This window comes from Indicator indicator, chromosome 8, assembly GCF_027791375.1.
Source record: "Indicator indicator isolate 239-I01 chromosome 8, UM_Iind_1.1, whole genome shotgun sequence".
Lineage (NCBI taxonomy): Eukaryota > Metazoa > Chordata > Aves > Piciformes > Indicatoridae > Indicator > Indicator indicator.
The window spans coordinates 29,647,283-29,663,045 of NC_072017.1; the positions used below are offsets into that span (position 1 = coordinate 29,647,283).

The 15,763-nt window shown below is 43.6% G+C and overlaps 1 protein-coding gene across 2 annotated transcripts in view; it reads left to right on the plus strand.

Moving 5' to 3' along the window:
- CCSER1 (coiled-coil serine rich protein 1) overlaps nt 1–15,763 on the plus strand; it is an 816,857-nt gene that overhangs the window by 702,175 nt on the left and 98,919 nt on the right. The gene's annotated exons all lie outside the window — the stretch shown is intronic.

The following is a 15,763-nucleotide window of genomic DNA, read 5'->3' on the forward strand; positions in this document are numbered from 1 at the left end:
TCTCATTCCGTCATGAGTTACTTGTGAGGAGAGACCTGTGCCTGCCTCTCTACAACCTCTTTTCAGTTTAGTGGGGGAACATTCCTCCCTGAGTTAGTAGTTTCTTCTCTTTCATTGGGTTGTCATCTTATATACTCGTCTTTCTTTGGAGAATTACTTAGCATATTGCAAGAGCTGTTTCACCTCACCACACCCAGCACCTGGCAGTGGTGTGCATGGCCAATATTGTCACTAAGGGTCCTCAAAGAGTAGTAGTCTTCAGGGGTCTCTGTGCCCCCTGTTCTTCTAGGTCCTTGGTTTGAGCAGGGTGGAATCTCCTAGGATCAGCTCCACGGCAGGTTTGTAAGCAAGCAGGAAGCCTCTAGTCTCTGTTCTGCTGCCATGGGAGGGGTGGCAGTTGGTGGTTTCTCTTTTCAAGACGAACAACCAACACAGTCTCTTACACCATCTAGAAGCTTCAGGACCAAAACTGTTCCACACCATCATGCTGTGCTTGTAGCGACTATTTTAGAGGCCAATATTGTCCCACAGGCTACCAAATGCAGCAGTATGAAGGACTTTGATTATTTTGAATGCCTGGAGGATTTGAACACCTGCTTCTTTCTTATTCACCTATCCATTTTGCAGGACCATTGTTACCTTATCAAACTGCAAACAAATTGTCTGTCCAGTAAGCACTAAATGCTTTACTAATGAATACCCATTTCTGAGCTGAAAAACTGCTGTGCTGCCACTTGCAATGTCAGAATAATATATAAGACAATTGACCATCTGCCACTGATCTGCTGTGATATTGGCTGCTCACATCAATAAAGGTAAATATTGCCTTCAATTGAAAAGGTTCATAGAGTAATCCAATCTTTATTGTTTGTGCTGCCTGTACAGCCCAGCAGCTTTTTGTAGAGTTTCTATTAAGAAAGCTCCCCAGGAGCCAGCAGTGAGCTCATGCAGCCCAGAAGGCCAAACATGTCCTGGAATGCATCAGGAGTGTGGCCAGCAGGGCAGGAGAGGTGATTCTTCCCCTTTGCTCTGCTCTGCTGAGACCCCACCTCCAATCCTGCATCCAGCTCTGCTGTCCCCACTGTAAGAGGGACATAGATCTGTTGGAACAAGTCCAGAGGAGGGACACAAAGATGATCCAGGGGCTGGAACACCTCTGTTATGAGGACAGGGTAACATGAAGCTGTGATAACATGGCTTCACCTCTCATTTTCCTCTGTGAAATGCAAAACAGTGACACATTTCTAGTAAAGGGTAAGTTGGTGGAGACTTATTGGAGTTTTTTCACAGGAGGCAGCATTGGGACTGACTTGCTCTGCTCTGCTCTAATTCATTCTTCTAAAGGAAAAACCACTGAAGCCTTAGAAGTTCTCCTGGCAATGACAAGAGTGAGCAGATACTCACTGCCCTTCTGGCTTTTCTCATTGTTTTAATTAATCACCTATCAACCCAATGTCTGGAGCACCTCTGCTATGAGGATAGGGTAAAGGAACTGGGATTGTTCAGCCTGGAGAAGAGAAGACTCCAGGGGGAACCTTCTAACTGCCTTCAAATAGCTGAAGGGATCCTACAGGAAGGCTGCAGAGGGACTTTTTACAGGGTGTCCATCAACAGGACAAGAGGAAATGGATTGAAATGGAAGGAGAATAGGTTTAGATTGGATCTTAGGAAGAAATTCTTCACCAGGAGGGTGGCAAGACTCTGGAATGGATTGTCAAGAGAGGTTGTGGCTGCTTCCTGCCTGGAGATATTGAAAGCCAGGTTGGATGTGGCCTTGAGTAAGCTGAGCTAGGTGAGAGGTGTCCCTGCCCATGGCTTCCCTAAGAGAAATAAAGCAAGAAGGGACTTTCATGTCAGAGAGTGATAGGACTGGGGAGAATGGAGTAAAACTAGAAATGGGTAGACTCAGATTGGATGTTAGGAAGTTCTTCCCCATGGGGGTAGTGAGACACTGGAACAGGTTGCCCAGGGAGGTGGTGGAAGCCTCATCCCTGGAGGTTTTTGCAGCCAGGCTGGATGTGGCTGTGAGCAGCCTGCTGTAGTGTGAGGTGTCCCTGCCTATGGCATAGGGGTTTGGATTGGATGATCTCTAAGGCCTCTTCCAGCCTAGGCTACTATATGATTCTGTGAAAATCAGGTCAGTTGCTCAGCAGAAGTGCTGTTCTTTTTCTTAAGATAATGCTAATCGATGACTCTTCCATGCTGACAACTCTGCTGTAGTACCTTGGCTCTCTAGCAGTGTAATTAATAAATTTGCATTGGCTCATTTTGTCAGAGTAAGTTTATTGGTGTAATGAAATAATGTTTTATTGATGAATGGAACTCTCCGATTCTTCAGCTTGGTTACTTTCTTAAGCAAATGAAAATGAAGTGGATTTATTTATTTATTTGTCTATTTATTAAGCAAACAGAGTATTCTAAGATTAATTGAATGTGGAGGGCTTTCCTCATTCATATATTTCCATGGAATTATTTTTCTTGGTTTTGTCTTTCAATCAGCTCATTGGACTATGGCAGTTATGAGCTTTTCCAGGTTTTTTTAAAGGAAGTGGTCACATTTCTATTTGATTTTTTAATTGACTCTGTCCTGTTCACAGACACACTGAACTGTTGCCAAAAACTGTAAAGTGTTAGCTGAGTTCCTTTTACCCCAAATTGTCTTTGCTGCAGATAGCTTTTTAGGGTCACTAAAAGATGAATCTTTAGAATATCATTTAGGAATTGTGTTGTTTGTCTTTTGGGTGATACATGCTGTATTCCCAGGCTAGAAGAGCTTCCCTAAGAGAAATAAAGCAAGAAGGGACTTTCATGTCAGGGAGTGATAGGACTTGGGGGAATGGAGGAAAACTAGAAGTGGGGAGATTCAGATTGGATGTCAGGAAGAAGTTCTTCCCCAGGAGGGTGGTGAGACACTGGCACAGGTTGCCCAGGGAGGTGGTGGAAGCCTCATCCCTGGAGGTTTTTGCAGCCAGGCTGGATGTGGCTGTGAGCAACCTGCTGTAGTGTGAGGTGTCCCTGCCCATGGCAGGGGGGTTGAACTGGATGATCCTTAAGGTCCCTTCCAACCCTGACAATTCTAAGACTGTATGCCTTCAGAGAAACAGGAACTAAACAATTTCATTTACCAGTTTGAATGGTGGGCTTTTCATTTGATGAAGTTATAGTACTTCCGGCTTTTAAAGATCCTTCCTTTCAGTTGTCTGGCTCCTCATCATACTTTGATACAATTAAATCTTTCTACTCTGTCTCTAAAGAAAGGGGGAAAAGACAGATGAAGTGAGTCTCTCAACATACTGTCAGTGGGAATGAAGGGACAGGATGAAGACTAACAAATATCCTTGAGCATCTTGAAAACTTTTTTTTTAAAGGAAAACTTGGTGTAGATATGGATTTTTAAAACAGAAGTGTTGCTTCCTCTGAGTTTTTCTTGGAAGTTGGACTGAAAACTAGTGACTTCTTCTGAGAACATGATGTGCCTTTGTTGTTCAGCTGAAAGATTTTTTTTTTAATGAGGTGGCACAATTTTCTACTTTATAATGAACATGGAGGTATTTTCGGCCCACTTATGATTCTATGTCCAAATCCTAAAATGTGTCATGGGTCTACCTTGTAGAGGTAAACCATGAGCCTATGTATTTCCTAGTACAAATATATGTTACATGTAATTAAGTTTCAATTCAGATTGTTGTTATTCCTCTACATGTCATTTTCTCTCTCAGTTTGTCAATCTGTTTGATGTTTGGGGCCCTGAAGAAGTTAAAGAACTAATTTGATTCCCCCCCCCCAATAACCCTAAAGGGAAGTTTGCTTTTGTTCCTCATTTCTGGGAACACCTGTGCACTGCTGAGTTTAATTGGGCTACAGCTGGTGCCACTGATGTGTGGAGCGAGCAGGGCTCTACAGCCTGCCTGGAAACCTTGACTTTGTGTGTCATTGTCTGCTTCCTAAGCTATTAGAGTACTTACATAAGTTAAGAAGTGTGCTGATTTTCAGGGAATTGTGTTCTCTGTTGACTGAGACAGCTGACACAGGAAGGTCCAAACTGAATGAGGAGTGTGTGGCACACGAGTGCAGAACATGCCTGCTGAACACCCACTGAGTTTGATTGCTGTTGGGAGCACTTAGGTGGGTTTCTTACAAATGCCATCATGAGGAATCAGCCTTTCCAAAATGCTGGGGAGAGTTCTATATAGAAGGGAGAGGAGCTACACATTTTCTGGCTTTACAAATGTGATTGAAAACAAGCCACCTATCTCCTGTCCTGAGGAGGGGGGCTGTGGAGCCTCCCTCTCTTGAGACACTCAAAACCTGCCTGGATGTGTTCCTGTGTGATCTGCTCTAGGTGATCCTGCTCTGGCAAAGGGGTTGGACCAGATGAGCTTTTGAGGTTCCTTCCAACCCCTAATATTCTGTGTTTCTGTGATTCTGTGAGGTTCTAGAGGACTAGTAGGGTGAAACAAGATGGAACCATGCACCAAATACGCTGCTCAGAAATAAGAGAAACTGGAAATGAAAATTGCTTTCTGGTTAGCTTTTAGTTATGGGGTCTGTTAAGTTTAGGAGCAGTAATAAATCAAGTAGTATTGAACTTAAAATATATTTTGCTTAAGGGCAGAGTAAAAGAATTGAGCAAGGAAATCAGGATGTTGTGCACAGAAGCTGATCTACTGTTCCTTTTCCTTACACACGTGAAGACCACTGAATTCCTAGCTGGTTTACACATCCAGCAGTATGTTGCTGCTTGAAGAAACTGCAGACAGTGGCCCAACTAATAAACCAAGTTTCCCAAGTGAGGTAGTTATCTCAAAAGCAGTTCAGAGCACATGGTGCACCCACATGCCCTCTCACAGAGCAGAGAGCCTCCCTGGTGTGGCAGGGATAAAGCAGGGAGGCTGGCTGCCATGGCTGCTCTGCTGAAGAGCAAAGGCTTAGCCTGGCCAGCTGAAATGCCTTCAGCATAACGTTCCTGTGGTGTCCCTCAATTACTACAGATGCCCTTAGCCATTGGCACTTTGTGAGGATATGCTGCCAGAGAACCAGCTGCTTCCTGTAGGAGACCTGCCATCTGGAGCTCTCCAAGTGATCCCTCTGATCGACGTCTCTGGCAGGGAGCAATTTGCAGCATGTAATTTTTCCTCTTCTTCTTTATCATTTTTTAAATTTTCTTCCCCTGAAATTTTGGAGGGTTTTATTTAATAAACTTTGTGGAGAGATGTGAAAAAAAATCTCTCTTCCTTCTGGGCAAAGAGTGGGGGAAGTTATCTGATTAATTATTTGGGATTCAGTATTTAATAACTGAAGTTCAGTTTCCTCTTCTCCTTTATAATTTTTCTTTTCTTCCCATGAAATTTTGGACGGTTTTATTTAGTAAACTTTGTGAAGAGATGTGAAAAAAAAATCTCTTCTCTCTGGGCAAAGAGTGGGGGAAGTTATCTGATTAATTATTTGGGATTAAGTATTTAATAACTAAAGTCAGTTTCCTCCTCTCCTTTATCATTTTTCTTTTCTTCCCATAAAATTTTGGAGGGTTTTATATACTCAACTTTGTGGAGAGGTGTGAAAAAAATTCTCTTCTCTCTGCGCAAAGAGTAGGGGAAGTTATCTGATTAATTATTTGGGATTCAGTCTTAAGGAACTGAAGTCCAGAATCAGAAATTGTGACAGAGGACTGAGGGCCATGTCAAAGACTGGCAGCCAGAGAGCTGATTGTGTTCTGGACAGAACACCATTAAAAAGGATTTTGTTCAGGGTGTGTTTAGAGACTTTAAAGAAAGAATGTGAAAGAGAATGAAATCCTCTGTTGAGCTGGAACTGCCAAAGAAAACAATGAACTTGGGAGTGATTTAGACAGGCTTGGCTTCAAGTTAGGTAGATTCATTTCCAGTTCCAGGTAAGAAATAGAGAATCACAATCATGTGGGATAAAGAACACAAAAGGGCAACACACCCTCACTACCAGGAGTTAATAAATATTGAGCAGGGTGCCAGGCTGGAGGTAGGAGCAGATGCAATTGGACAATACCTGTGCTACACAGCAAAGAGCAGTGAGGCTGCATTCTCCTTGTGGGTCTAAATGCTGGCTCCAAAGAAGATCTAATGCAGGTTGTTTGTGAATTGCTTTTTTCCTTGCTGAGGAGAGCTGTGTTTGAAGTGTTACCCAGAGTGCAGAGGTACTGCGGGTAAGTAAGAGGGAAATCATGGTGCTTCTGTGTGAAGTAATTTTGCATGACCTCTCCCTACAATTTAGTTGCAGCTCAATTTATTCTGAAAGGATTCCCAGGGCAGAGCAGGGTCCACAGGGTGGCCACCTTGCTGTGTGGCTAGGCAGTGGGTCATTCACCTTTCCACAAAAGCAGAGTTGTCTCTGTGGGAGTTTCTGCTCCACTTCTTTTAGCAGTTGTAATAAACTTTCTTGAGGCAGTCCAATCTTGAAACACCCTATTGAGCAGCAGGCAAACCTGTAGGAAGAGCTGGTCCATTGAAAAGCAACCCTGGGCTCATCAGGGAGGGACAGAGTGAGCAGGGCAGAGAATTGCAGGAGATGCAGTGGTGATTTGGCTATGTGTGACTGTTTTGCTTTGACTTTGCTCTACTCTTTTACACCTTTGGGTCATCTTGGCTACGAAACCGAGAGTTGCTCAGATAAAGATGTCTCCCTCCTCACCGTGACTTACACAATTTCTGCAACAACAGGATCCTGGGCTTGCTCAAGGTGTGTATGAACTGCTTTCATTTACTGACTCTGTACCTGAAATCCAGCTGCTTGTTTTCACAATGGCATTAAGGAGTTATTAAAATTGATGCTGAAAGAGGAGACCTTCTTGTGACCTTCCAGTATCTGAAGGGGGCTACAAGAAAGCTGGGAAGGGACTTTTAAGGGTGTCAGAGAGTGATAGGACTGGGGGAGGAGTGAGGGTCAAGTGGAGGGGGCCAGGCTCTTTTGGGTGGTGCACAGTGATAAGCCAAGGAACAATGGAGACAAACTTGAACAGAGAAGGTTTCAGCTCTACATGAGGATAAACTTCTTTGCAGTGAGGGTGACAGAGCCCTGGAGCAGGCTGCCCAGAGAGGTTGTGGAGTCTCCTTCTCTGGAGACTTTCCAACCCCACCTGGATGCATTCCTGTACAGACTCCCCTGGGTGATGCTGCTCGGGCAGGGGGGTTGGACTGGATGATCTCTTGAGGTCCCTTCCAACTTCTAACAAGCTGTGATTGTGTGAACTCCCTAATGTGCGAATTGACTGCACCTTCATTTTTATCTTCTTTTTTTTTTTTTTTTTTTTCTGAAATGATATTGCAAGTGATCCTTCAGAGAAGTACAAGTAGACTGCTGGTAAAATGTCTGCAGTAGATGAAATTAAAGCAAATTAAAGCACCAGAACCGCGGACACTGAAAGCTAATTGAGGGTGAGAAATATTACTGTATTTGGATTTGTCAAAATATAGCAAGTAGTCAAAATGCATATTTCCAAACTGCAGCATCACCTTTGGTCAAAGGCTGATCCAATTTGAAAACAATATTGCATCTTCTGCTACCATCCTAGCTTCCTGTTTGCACTGGTAGAACGATTTGCAGCCACTTGACTTTACCAACAAGGTGTCTCTCATTTACCCATGGAGTGGTTCTGGCTATAAAATGGTTTCAGGTGTTGGCAAAGAGGGGGGGAAAAAAAAGTAATTATGTTTTTAAAGTTTGAATAGGTGAAAAATAAGAAAACAATTAATTTTTAGCTCAAAGATAATTTCTGGTTGAAAGGATTTGTCTGGAAAAGTTATTACATAAGTGGAATGGAAGATGGAACTTAAAATCAGCAACCTGCCTATGTTACAGTATCTGTTACAGGTGGTTTCCATGTGCAGTTTGTTATGTGTAGTTCACATATTCTCATTTCTCATAGCAAGATTATGCTAAGAACAACAATTTTATTCCAGCACTAGCAAACTGTTTAGAAGGAAAGGTGTTTCCTTCTATCAGTTTTTCATCAGCTTTTCTTTTCCCTTTAGGCTGGTACAGTTGGTGCGATGTTAAGGGTTGAATTAGATCCTCAACAACCATTTATCTTCTGGTCAATCTGCCCCGGAGAGCAAATCCTCCACACTCAGAATTTGGAAGTAAAAATTGAATTGTATTTACAAAAGGAACTGCATATAACAGTATAAAAGGCAATAAACCTCTACCAAATGTATTGACATATACAGAATCACAGAAGCACAGAAACATTCAAGTTAGAAAAGACCCACAAGGAGCACCTAAGTCCAACCCAGAACCCTACTCTACAAGGCTCACCCCTAAACCAGAGCCCCAAGCACCACATCCAAACCACCTTGAAACACAGCCAGGCTTGGGGACTCCACCACCTCCCTGGGCAGCACATTCCAATGCCAGACCACTCTGGCTGGGAAAAAATTCTTCCTAATGTCCAGTCTAAACCTACCCAGTCACAGCTGGAGGCCGTTCCCTCTTGTTCTATCACTAATTACCTGTGAGATGAGACTAGCACCAACCTCTCCACAAGCTCCTTTCAGGTAGTTGTAGACAGCCTCTTCTTCTCCACACTAACCATCCCCAGCTCCTTCAGTTGCTCTTCATCAGATTTATTCTCCAGACCCTTCCCAGCTTCTTTGCCCTCCTCTGCACTGGCTCCAGCACCTCCACATCTCTCTTGGATTGATGTGCCCCAAAAATTTATTAAAAAAAAAGAAAAATATATATACAGTTCAACAGCTGGCACAAGTTCTCCTTACCCCCTACTTAAGGACAAAGTGCCTCAAGGAGAGCTCAGCCTCCCCCTTCCCCTTGTACCTCTTACAGAAACCAAATAACAAAGGCTCAAGGTCAGAAGAAGGAGAGCACAGCCTGAACCCCACCAGCAAGATCCAGCAGCCCAGAGCCAAGAGAGCCCAAAGTAACTCTGCTGCAAGTGTTCAGTACTCTGGAGGAATGATTTTTACCTATCTGTTGCTATTATTCTTCAGACCAATTAACTTAGATGGACTTAGCATTATCACAATCTAAACTCTGAGGAGTTCACCCCTCTTGAACTGTCCCAAACTGCAGGAAAGTTCTGTTTACAACTAAAGTTTGCTTTCAAACTGTAACAAATGTCCAAGGTGTTTTCTAAGTAAAATAAAAAAAAACCATTTGCAGCATGCAGCACCTGTAAATAACTTACTTGTGTTCTTCTCCCTCAGAATTACTAATGTGAAAAAGATTCTATGCTGGGCTTACAGCACGGGGTTTGGAACATCTTGTTTTCCTTTATGCATACATCTCACACCTAGTGCTGCACAAATCAGCCCTTCTTCACTGGCAGTGTTATTTGTTGATGCTTAAAGGTCCAATGAATAATTCATCCCCTTTACCCTTCTTTCTTTGCTGCACACCTATTGAGCTCTCAGAGCAGAGCTGTATCAATAAATTCTGACTGCTCTGCAGCTCAAATTTCATGCTTGGCCTTCCCTAAGATACATACAAGCAAAAAATAAGCAAGTGAAAGAAAACACCTGTATAAATTTTTAGCAAACCTCATCTGTGTGTAATAAGCCCTTCCTAGTCCTCCTACATTCAAAAGGAGCCTGCATTCCTTTTTCTTTTTGGTCAGGAAAACCCTGCTGGGTCATAACTGTGTCCACCAGTATGTGGGTGAGGGTTTCAAAAAGACAATGGAGTTGCAGAGTGCTATCTTTAAAGGCCATGAGCACCTCACTGTGTATGAACATACAGCATATACAACTGGGGGGTGGACTGTTCAGGGGGTAAGGAATTGGCTTGATGGTCGCATCCAGAGGGTGGTACTCAATGGCTTGAAGCCCAGCTGGAGAGCAGTGAGAGTGCTGCCCCTCAGGGGTCCATACTGGGACCTGTGCTGGTTAATATTTGTATCAGTGCTATAGGCAGTGAGATTGAATGCACCATCAGCAGTGTGCAGATGACACCAAGCTGAGTGGTGCTGTTGATACAGCAGAGGGACAGGATGGCAGCCAGAGGGACCTGGACAGGCTGGAGAGGTGGTGCCCAGGTGAACCTCATGAGGTTCAACAAGAGCAAGTGCAGGGTTCTGCATCTGGGCCAGAACAATCCTCACTGTCAATACAGAGTGGGGATGGAGGGGATAGAAAGCAGTCCTGAGGAAAAGGACTTGTGGGTGCTGCTGGATGAGAAGCTGGCCAGGAGCAGGCAGTGTGAGCTTGCAGCACAGAAGGCAAATCACAGCCTGGGCTGCATCCAAAGCAGCATTGCCAGCAGAGCCAGAGAGGTGATTCTGCCACTTTGCTCTGCTGAGACCTCACCTGGAGTACTGCATCCAGCTCTGCTGCCCTGAACACAGGAGGGACATGGAGCTGATGGAGCAGGTCCAGAGGAGGGCCATGAGAATGCTCAGGGGCTTGGAGCAGCTCTGCTATGAGGACAGGCTGAGGGAGCTGGGGGTGTTCAGCCTGGAGAAGAGAAGGCTTCAGGGAGACCTAAGAGCAGCCTGGGAGGACCTGAAGGGGGCTACAGGAAGGCTGCAGAGAGACTGTTTGCAAAGGGACAGAACAAGGGACAATGGCTTCAAACTAGAGCAGAGCAGATTTAGATTGGATGTTAGCAACAAATTCTACACAATGAGGGTGGTGGAACACTGGAAGAGGTTGCCCAGGGAGGTGGTTGAGGCTCCATCCCTGGAGATGTTCCAAGGTGAGGTGGACAGGGCTCTGGGCAACCTGATCTAGTTGGGGATGTCCCTGCTGACTGTAGAGGGAGTTGGACTGGATGAGCTTTGGAGGTGCCTTCCACCTCAGACCATTCTGTGATTCTCTGTTAATGGTGAGAAGTGGAACCATTTAGTCCCACAAATAGGAGACTTAAATATGAATAAACTTCACCCATTAACTGTGGACAGTTTTTGCAGCTGGTTAATTCACTTTAGTTCACTGAAATTGAATTATGTGCTAAAGAATCTGCAGAGGAAACCACAGCTTTTAATCTTTGTGCAGAGGAGTTATTCACACTGGAAATGTGAGGACTTTCTCAGTAAGCATAATGTGAAAAGTGGTTCATTCCTCACTGTCATCAGGATACTTCCCTCCTGTCTTATACCAGAGTGCAAAGATTTCTCCTCAGATGCTAGAAGCATCCTGGAGGCTGAGTACCCTTGCAGTCAGTGGGATTTAGGGCTCTAGATCCATCATTAGCCCAGGTTTAGTTCTTAGAGAAAGGATTAGCAACAATCACTTGAAACAATTGCACAGGGAAGGGTTTGCTACCCTCAGTGTTTATCACCATGCTGCTTAACCTTGCCTTAATTAGGAATGTTTATTAGGAGTGATTGTCTGCAGTGATTAAATAAAAAAAAGAAATATGCTCCTGTAATGGAACAGATTACTTACAAACTTATTTCCTGTGAGCTTCCTTGCTATTAATTTTGTTTCAGAGGAGCAACCATTTTGACTCTTCTGAAGCTGGAACCCCACTGGCATTTAAACTAAACTGTCTGCGTTTGCTCAGTCAGCAGCTCGTGAGACAAACTTCATACAGCTGCAGCTGGTCAGGGGCTTGGAGCAGCTCTGCTGTGAGGACAGGCTGAGGGAGCTGGGGGTGTTCAGCCTGGAGAAGAGAAGGCTCCAGGGAGACCTAAGAGCAGCCTGCCAGGACCTGAAGGGGGCTACAAGGAGGCTGCAGAGAGACTGTTTGCAAAGGGCTGCAGGGACAGGACGAGGGACAATGGCTTCAAACTAGAGCAGAGCAGATTGAGATTGGATGTGAGGAACAAGTTCTTTACCATGAGGGTGGTGGAACACTGGAAGAGGTTTCCCAGGGAAGTGGTTGAGGCTCCTTCCCTGGAGATATTCAAGATGAGGTGGACAGGGCTCTGGACAACCTGATCTAGTTGGGGATGTCTCTGCTGAGTGCAGAGGAGGTCGGACTGGATGACCTTTGGAGGTCCCTTTCAGCCCCCATTCTGTGATTCCATTCTTTCAAAAGTGCTGTTTGTCTGTGAACTATAAATCTTAACAGTGTTTAAAGAGAGAATATTATAGAGCACTCAAAATATAACTTAAAATCAGAATTTCATTTTTTTTTCCTCTGTGATTGATTTTCATTTAGGAGAACAAAAAAACCAACCCTGGCTACAGGTGACATGCATAGTGATAGGAGTGGGGGGAATGGATCAAAAGTAGAAGTGGGGAGATACAGATTGGAGTCAGGAAGAAGTTCTTCCCCATGAGGGTGGTGAGACACTGGCACAGGTTGCCCAGGGAGGTGGTGGAAGCCTCATCCCTGGAGGTTTTTGCAGCCAGGCTGGATGTGGCTGTGAGCAACCTGCTGTAGTGTGAGGTGTCCCTGCCCATGGCAGGGGGGTTGGAACTGGATGATCCTTGAGATCCCTTCCAACCCTGACAGTTCTATGTTTCTATGCCTACAGATATATGAGAAGCTCTGATGTTTTCTGAGTACCACTATGAGACCTTGGTTGCTTAATTATTTACTAGATCTCAAGATATATTTAAATATAAGTTTTTATTCCTTCTCTCCCACATGAAAAAAAATATTGGTGAAAAACGATGCTAGGAAAAATCTTTTCTGATGCACAGTTACAATTTATGTGTTAGCAGTGCAGCTTCTCTTAATGTGCACCATGAGATAATTTTTAAGGTGTTTTTTTTAATGGAAAAGCTGAGGCAGAGTAAGATAAAGCTTATCTTTGTATTAGCTCACAAAGTTGAGATGTGCTCATTTAGGAATAAAGTGTATTTATTATTCCTGAAAAATGATTGAAGGCTTCAGTTTTCCAGTGGTTTGCAGCAAGGTCTTCATATGTCAGCAGTGTCTCTGCAGTGCACTGCAGTGGATAATTTCATTGATACTTAGATGAAAAACTCAGGGTTACATTAAAAAATAGGTGCACAGTGCTATGAGATACCACAGAAGCACTTTTAAGAAATTTAATTTTGCTTAGAGATGTTAGACTAAAAATGGGAATAGCTGTCCTCTGCTTTTGTATTTTGTGGGGTCTTCTGTTTGTTGTTTTTGGGGTTTTGTTTTGTTTTGTTTTCCCCCCAAACTCTATAATTTTCTAAATATTCTCTGTTATTAAAGCTTGCTTGCCTCTTGTCTTAGTGATGTACTCATTTGTGGATGGCAGAGATAGTAGTCCTCTAGAGCTCTCCGAAGTGGAAAAAAAACATATTCCATATAATATTCCAAATCTCTCCACATCTTCTGATTATCTGAGTATACATTTGCAGGTGCTGGCATATTACTATGCTTGCTTCAAAAAGAGTATTTTAGTCCAAAGTTGCTTTGAACATCATTCACATTCCCTAATTGTGTTCTGCTGCTCCTATCTCATCAATCATGCAAGTTGCGGGGACAGCAGTTCCAACTTACAGCAGATGGAAATCACCATTTTTATGACTACAAATGGTTCATTTGCTGTCCTTCTTTATTCCTCCAAAGATAGAGGAAATAAAAGGGAGTCAATTGATAGACTAATTAGAAATTAAGGTTTTTGTACTGGCTGTTGTTACTGGTTGATCTCTTTAACCCTTTTTTTGCTTAATGGTACCAGTGAAAGCATAATGCCCTCTTTGCTCCAAGAGCTGTTTAGAATTATGACCTTCCACATGGTACTGTCTGAGTTTCTCAGAGATATGAAGGAAGCAGTGGCCACTAGATACCAATTCTTCAACACTTTCTATATAGAAATGGAACTATTAAAGAGAAGGCTCCAAGGAGACCTTCTTGTGGCCTTCCAGTATCTGAAGGGGGCTACAAGAAAGCTGGGGAGGGACTTTTGAGGGTGTCAGGGAGTGATAGGACTGGGAGGGATGGAGCAAAACTAGAAGTGGGTAGATTCAGATTGGATGTTAGGAAGAAGTTCTTCCCCAGGAGGGTGGTGAGACACTGGCACAGGTTGCCCAGTGAGGTGGTGGAAGCCTCATCCCTGGAGGTTTGCAGTCTGGAAAGGAGAAGACTTAGAGGGGATCTAATAACATCTGAGGACTGGGGGATTTAATAAGTGTCTATTAATATCTGAGGGCTTGGGGTCAAGAGGAAAGGGAGAGGCTCTGCTCGGTTGCACCCTGGGATAGGACAAGGGGCAATGGATGGAAACTCCAGCACAGGAGGTTCCACCTCAACATGAGGAAGGACTTTAAGGGTCCCAAAGCACTGGGACAGGCTGCCCAGAGAGGTTGTGGAGTCTCCTTCTCTGGAGGGTTTCCAGCCCTGTCTGGATGTGTTCCTGTGTGAGCTGTGCTGGATTCTATGGTCCTGCTCTGGCAGGGGAGTTGGACTGGAAGATCTCCAGAGGTCCCTTCCAGCCCCTAACATCCTGTGAGCCTGTGTGATCCTGTGACTAAGAGAATTTAGATACAAGGGTTTCAGTGGTGGTGATTTAAAATGGCATTGAAATGAAGCTGTCAGCCCCACTGGGTAATCCATGCAGCCCGTAGGAACAGTGCTACAGTAGTGATGCTGACTTTGAAACATGCGATTTGGCATCATTTGGCATCAGAGATGCTGCTTTTCTCAGTGGACCAAATGTAGCACAGGAGATTATTTACTATTATTTACTACTCTCATTAACTACCTCTGTCACATTTGTTATTTTCCGTGCCCTGCTGCTGCAGCACTAAGGTGAAGACTAAACACTCTTGTGATATGCTGATATGTCCATAAACAGGACATTGCAAGAGGACCTAAGCGTTAAAATCAGAAAAGACTGATAGCTGCCAATTTTAATTGTGATTAAAGAAACTTCTGGTTTTCCAAGTGATAGCAAAGTCTACAGCTCCTCCACTCTTGAGGTGAATTCATTATAGCAATTACTGAAATGCAGCAGAAGTTTTATAAGCTGTGTCATCTGAAGCTGTTTCAGCTTTCTGACAGGATGTCTGAAGGAAGCCATGGTGCACCTTCTGCTTATTTCAGTGAGGCTTCTTTGAAAATCTACCCGGTAGAAAGGGTTCACAAAATCAATTAAATGACCTGGAAGCAGTACTTCTCTTATCATTCATGAGCCACAGCAGACATATAAAGGAGGAAATTCTTCAAATAAATAAACAGCTTTGAGGCATATAAGTGACTTGGAAAATTCCCTTTCATTCAGGATCAAAGTAATCTTTGACTGATACAATAGTTCTGCCGGGTTTCTCCTCCTGTCTTTGAGATGCTTTGAACTCTTCCTGCAAATCCTGGGGATCTCTACTGCATTTTGTTGCTTACAAACATATAGTACTTAAGAAATAATGGAATGAGCATTTCTTCATGATGTTTGTAATATTTTGCATGATGATATCCTTCTTTATCATGAATAATATCTTGCTTCAAAGTAGTCCTAAATAAATTCAGTGGAAATAAGCCTGAGGAATAATCTGCACTGTAACTGCACTAAAATATCTAATCAAATCTGATATGGGACTACAACAGTTTTACATACCAAAGAAGGATTAAAAAGCTCTTCAACCTAAGGAGTCAAAATAAGAAAAAGCTTTTGATTGCCTAGATCTCCACAGTTCTCCAGACTGGGCTAATAGGATCCAAACTTACAATATGTTTTGCTTTCTGTTTTGTGTTAAGAGAAGGATATTTGCCTTTCTTTGATTTCAAGTTGTGATTTCAATTTCTACAGTGTGATTTCCAAAGAGAGTCTCATAATATGTGTTCAAACCTGGAGCATGTGGGCTGCAAAGAGGGGCTGAGGGAGCTGGGGGTGTCCAGGCTGGAGAAGAGGAGGCTGAGGGAGACCTCATTGCTCTCTACAGCTCCCTGCAGGGAG